The sequence below is a fragment of the Pteropus medius genome, unplaced genomic scaffold, assembly GCF_902729225.1.
Source record: "Pteropus medius unplaced genomic scaffold, Ma_sr-lr_union100, whole genome shotgun sequence".
Taxonomy (NCBI): domain Eukaryota; kingdom Metazoa; phylum Chordata; class Mammalia; order Chiroptera; family Pteropodidae; genus Pteropus; species Pteropus medius.
The window spans coordinates 22206382-22212622 of record NW_024351729.1 but is presented as its reverse complement, the minus strand read 5'-3'; positions in this window follow the sequence as shown (position 1 = coordinate 22212622).

The window sequence follows — 6241 nt, the reverse complement described above, 5'->3', positions numbered from 1 at the left end:
AGACCCCTCAAGTAGCTTGCTCTTACCATTCCCAGCGTACTTCTTTGTTTTCAGCTTGTTTGTTGACGGTGTACCCCCTCATGCCACACTGATGACTGTCCAGCGGCACCATTACGCATTTTTCTCCAACAAATATTTGATGGGCTTCTGCTCTGTGCTGGGGATACAGTGGTGAATGAAATAGACGAGGTCTTGCTCTAGTGGAGCTTATAGTCTGGTATAGGAAACAATAAATAAACAATTACATAACTATAAATTGTTTTAAAGAGCTATGAAGAAAAGGAATAATAAGTCATCTAGGTGAAAGGCAACTTGGATGGGCCTCCACAGGCTTGTCATGCCTGCAGTTCTGTGCCTAGGGAGCTGCCTCTAGGGGCTCGAACATGATTATCCCCTTCCAGTACCTCTGCCACACATACCTTCTTACTCATCCACATGCAGAATCTGAACTCATTATTATGCTACATCTGTGCCTTGTTTTGTATTTTCCTCTTCTGAGGGAATCTAACAAACTTAGTTGAAGCCCTTCTACGTGCAATGTTATGTTTTCTAAGTGCTCTCAGAGCGAGGATGGAGGAGTTGAGGGGGAGGAACAAGAAAATGAACAAAAAACTGGCCCCTGTACTCAAGGCTCATACAGCTCTTTAAAACATTTCTTTACTTACCGGCCATGGATAAAGTTCAAGACATTGCAGATGCCCCAAATTATATGCTAACGCTTTAAAATTAATGTTATATGTTAAACTGAACTAAAATAATGAATATACATATTTTAAAAGTATATACAGACACTAAAGCCTTGAAAAAAAACCAGTTCACTGACCTATCCTCAATTCTTCTACATACTCATCCCGATTATATTCATGTATCTAAATAAATGCTTATATGACTAATTGTTGATTTGTTAATTTTAAGGATTATCTGTTGACTTTCTGCCATGGTAGATAAGAACATGACTCATCATTTCTGTTCCCCGCTCCACGTAGTTATGTAACAATGGTTGGTTAAACCAATAATCAGCATTTAAATTATTATGTATGCAAATATTGCTTACCAAGGAGAAGTGAATTACAACCTGCCTTCTAGCTTATACAGCTAGAGTTAATTATTGCCTTTTTCTCTCTCACTTGTCAATTTTCTATGTATCTACATGTGGCTGCCCCCCAACCACTGCAGGTGCTCTAAGTTGTCAAAAATTCTAGCAATATTTTCCATATACTCAATTACGTAAGTTCCACTTATTCTTTAGAGTTTTTGTCCTAGGATCTTCCTTCCTCTTGTTTCAATCTGGATAACTGCTCTCTAGACTTGCACTATAGTGTCATTCTGGGATTTTCCTTCACAGCTGTTTTGGGCCGGTTTTGCCCATTTCCTGGATCCCATGTCTTCCTCTTTCTTGCTTTACTTCCTTGTTTTGCTAAAGCACCTCCTCTACTAATTTCCTAAGGAAGAGAGTTAGGGGATATGTTAGAGTCTTCGCATATTTTAAAATATCTTCTATTCTAACACTTGATATGTAGTTGGGCTGGTTATTGAATTCAAGTTTGAAAATATTTTTTCCTCATAATTTTAAAGGTATTTATTACATCTTATGCTACTTTTCAAGGTTGTTATTTTAAAAGTCTGATTCCTATTCATATCCCTGATCCTTTGTATGTTACGTCTTCCCTGTCTCTGGAAACATGAGGATTTTTTTCTCCAGGATATTGGTCAGAAATTTTATAATGATGTGCTTTGGTGCGATGCTTAATAATTTATTTGTCCTGAGCACTCATTGAAAATGTAAACTCATGTACTTCAGTTTTGGAGGAAATTTTCTTTAATTATTTCCTTGTTAATTTCTTCTCTATTTCCTTTGTTCTTTTTCTGGAATGCCTATTACAGATGGTCCCTCACTTATGATGGTTTATCTTATGGTTTTTTAACTTTACGATGGTGTGAAAGCAATACGTATTCAGTAGAAATTAGACTTTGAATTTTGATCTTTTTCTGGGCTATTGATATACAGTAAGATACTCTCTTGTGATGCTTGGCAAGAGGCAGCAAACTGAAGCTCCCAGTCGGCCACATGATCACAAGGGTAAACAACCAATACTCCACAGTGTAATATTAAATGCATTTTTGACTTATGATATTTTCAATTTACAATGGATTTATTGGGACATAACCGCATTGTAAGTCGAGGAGCATCTATATTTAGAAGTTAGATTTCTGGATAGATCTTTGATTTTTCTTTTTTATTTTCTATTTCTTTGAGGTTTTTTGTTTGTTTTATTTTATTTTTTTCATAATCAAAGGAAAAAAATTTGACAGATTCAATATTCACATTACAATAAATGATAAAATTAAATATTCTCTTGATACAGAGTTTCAACTTTTGCATTTTTTTTTTCTATTTAACTTATCCTGCCATCTTTTTTTCTAAGCATTTCTATTACTTTCCTCCTACCTTTTCCTGTCTATGATTACATTGACAGGTTCCCTCCCTCACCCAGTAGTTTAGAAAGTTTACTCCTATATAAGCTAAGATGATTATCATTAAAAATTTAATATAGCTTTTAACTTTGACAACATCTAGGTAATATCTGTAACCTTTTGTCTTCATCCTCAAGTATACTGTTAACTGTTCATCTTACTGGGTAGAAATGTGGCATTTTATTTTCCAGTCTTGTTGATTTTTGTTGTGGAAGGAAAATATGTCTTATACTTATGTGTTTATTCTCACCCTAGATTGCTAAAACATATCCTCCAGTAATTCTTTCAAAGATGATAAGCAAGAAATAAACTATTTTTTCGATATCAAAAAATATCTTTGTTTTAGCCTCAAAATCAAATACCAGTTGGCTGGATATAAGATTTTAGGTTTAAAGTCTTTTGCCTGCAGAACATTTATGATATTGCCCTACAGACTTCCAACATCCAGAATATTCAGTGATAAGTCTGCTATCAATCCGATACTTATTCCTTGGTAGGTTATCTCTTTTTTCTCTCCAGAAGCATTTATGATTTTTTTCTTTATCATTGTAGACACCAAGATTTGTCTAGGAGTAAATCTCCTTCCATCAATTTTACTGGGTACTCAGTAGGCACTGAAAAGCTCAAGACATGAATCTTTAACTATGGAAAGTTTTCTTCATTATTTCTTTAATTATTTCTTCTGCTCCGTTCTCTTATCTTTCTTCTGGAATTCCTATCAAATGGATGTTTAAGCTTCTGGGTCTATATTCTATGTCTCTTATTCTTTAATTATTATCTGGAAGAATGAGAGTTGACTCACTGTCTTATTTTTATTTTTAATAGTGATAAAATATATATAATGTATTTATAATCTTAAAAATTTATAATCTTAACCATTTCAAAAATATTTTTATTAAAATATAGCTAACATACAATATTGTATTAATTTCAGGTGTACATCATAGTTATTATACATTTATATACCTAAAAAAGTGATCACCATGATAGGTCCAGTAACCATCTGACACCATACAATGCTATTACAATATTATTGACTATGTTCTCCATGCTGTACACCACATCCCCATCACTTACTTGTTTTACACCTGGAAATTTGAACCTCTTATTCTCCTTCATCTTCCCCTCCCCTTTTTTGATTTTTCTTTTCCTTTTTTTCTTTTAAGATTTTCAAGTCTTTAATAATTAATTTTTAAAATTACAGTTGGCATATGATATTATATTAGTTTCGGGTGTATAACACCTGAAATGTCTAATAGTGATTAGACATTTATATTACTTACAGAGTGATCACCCTGATAAATCTAGTATCCATCTGATACCATACATAGTTATAATATTATTGACTGTATTCCTTATGCTATACTTTACATCCTTGTTACCTATTTTGTAACTACCAATTTGTGCTTCTTAATCTCTTTACTTTTTTCACTTATCTTCAACCCCCCACCCATCTGGCAACCATCAAAATGTTCTCTTTATCTATGAGTTTGTTTCTGTTTTGTTTGTTTATTTTGTGCTATAGATTCCATATGTAAGTGAAATTATATGGCATTTGTCTTTCTCTGTCCGACTTACTCCACTCAGTACAATACCCTCTAGTTCCATCCATGTTTTTGCAGATGGTAAGATTTCATTTTTTTAAAGGCCAAGTAATAGTCCATTATATATATATAATAGTCCATTATATATATATAATAGTCTATTATATATTTATATTTATACCATCTTTTCGCTATACATTTATCCATTGATGGAAACCCAAGTAGCCTCCATTTCTTGACTGTTATCGATAATGCTGCAATAAACACATGGAATCACATGTCTCTTTGAAGTAGTGTTTTGGGTTTCTTCAGATTTATACCCAGAAGTGGGATAATTGGGTCCTTCTTTGTCTCTTGTTATAGCTTTTGTTTTAAAGTCTATTTTGTCCAGTGTAAGCATTGCTATCCCAGCCTTTTTGTTTCCATTTTCATGACATATCTTTTTGCATCCTTTTATTTTCAATCTATATGTCTTTAGAGTTGAAGTGAGTCTCTTGTAGGCAGCATATATAAGGGTCTTGTTTTTTAATCCATTCAGCCACCCTATCTTTTGATTGAGCATTTAATCCATTTACATTTAAAGTAATTATTGATAGATATGTAGTTATTGCCATTTTATTATTCATAGTTTCTTTCCTTCCTTCCTTCCTTCCTTCCTTCCTTCCTTCCTTCCTTCCTTCCTTCCTTCCTTCCTTCCTTCCTTCCTTCCTTTTTCTTAAAGAAGTCCCTCCAACATTTCCTGTCATACTGGCCTGATGGTGGTAAACTCTTTACTTGTTCTTTGATTCTAAATGATAGCTTTGCTGGGTAGCATAATCTTGGCGTAAGTCTTACTTTTCATCACTTTGAATATTTCCTGCCAATCTTTTCTGGCCTGAAAAGTTTCTGTTGAGAAATCAGCTGCCAGTCACATGGGAGCTCCCTTGTAGATAACTAACTGCTTTTCTCTTGCTGCTTTTAAGATTCTCTTTGTCTTTAGACTTTGTCATCTTAATTATGACGTCTTGATGTGGGCCTCTTTGGGTTTATCTTGTTTGGGACTCTCTATGCTTCCTGGGCTTGTATGTCTGCTATTTTTTTTCTCACCAGGATAGGGAAGTTTTCAGTCATGATTTCTTTAAGTTTTCAGTTCCTTGCTCTCTCTTTTCTCCTTTTGGTACCCCTATGATGCAAATGTTGGTACATGTGAAGTTGTCCCAGAGGCCTCTAAACTATCCTCATTTTTTTGAATTCTTTTTTCTTGTTGCTGTTCTGATTGGGTGTTTTCTGCGACCTTATCTTCTGAATTGCTGATTCAATATCTGTTGATTCTAATCTACTGTTGATTCCTCCTAATGTATTCTTCATTTCAGTTATTGTATTCTTCATTTATGACTGGTTCTTTGTTTTCTATCTTCACTTTTATGTTTTCTCTCTCTTTGTTAAAGTTCTCACTGAGTTCATCTACTCTTCCCCTAAGTTCATTGAGCATCCTTATAACCAGTAGTTTTTTGTATATGTGTGTGTTTTAAAACTTTTTTTAAGAAAATTATTTATTTAAATTAGTTTCAAGTATATAGTACATTGGTTAGACATCTATATAGTTCAAAACGATCCCCTCAATTGCTCCCTCCCTCCCCTGGCCCTCCACCTAGCCATCATATTGATGCTAACTGCATTCCCTCTGCTATAAACAGTGTTTTGAACTCTGAATGTGGTAGATTGCTTGTCTCCATTTTGTTTAGTTCATTGTCTGGAGCTTTGTTCTATTCTTTAATTTGAGATGTGTTTCTTTGTCTCCCCATTTTGCCTGTGTTTGTTTCTATGTATTAGGTAGGGCTCCTAAGTCTCCCAGTTTTAGTAGAGTGGCTTATGTAGTAAGGTGTCCTATGGGGCTCAGTGGCTCGATCTCTGTCACCTGAGCTAGGTGCTTCAGGTGTGTCCCTTGTATGGATTGTGTGTACGCTCCTGTTGTAGTTGAGCCTTGGTTGTTGTTTGCATGTCAGTGGGAGAGATTGACCCTCAGGAAGATTGGTTGTGAAGATTGACTGGTGAATACAGTGGAGAAGCCTGTTGTGCAGGAGTTGACCCTATGGAGGAGGATTCACTTTAGCAGGACTCTGGTGCCTGCCCAGTCTGCCCTTCGGGTATGTTGTCCTCAGATGTGACCATGAGTAGTGCTCTGGCTTGGACAAAGCTGGCCACTGGGTGTGCAGGCTGGAGCTTCCTGGGAGGGGCCCCAC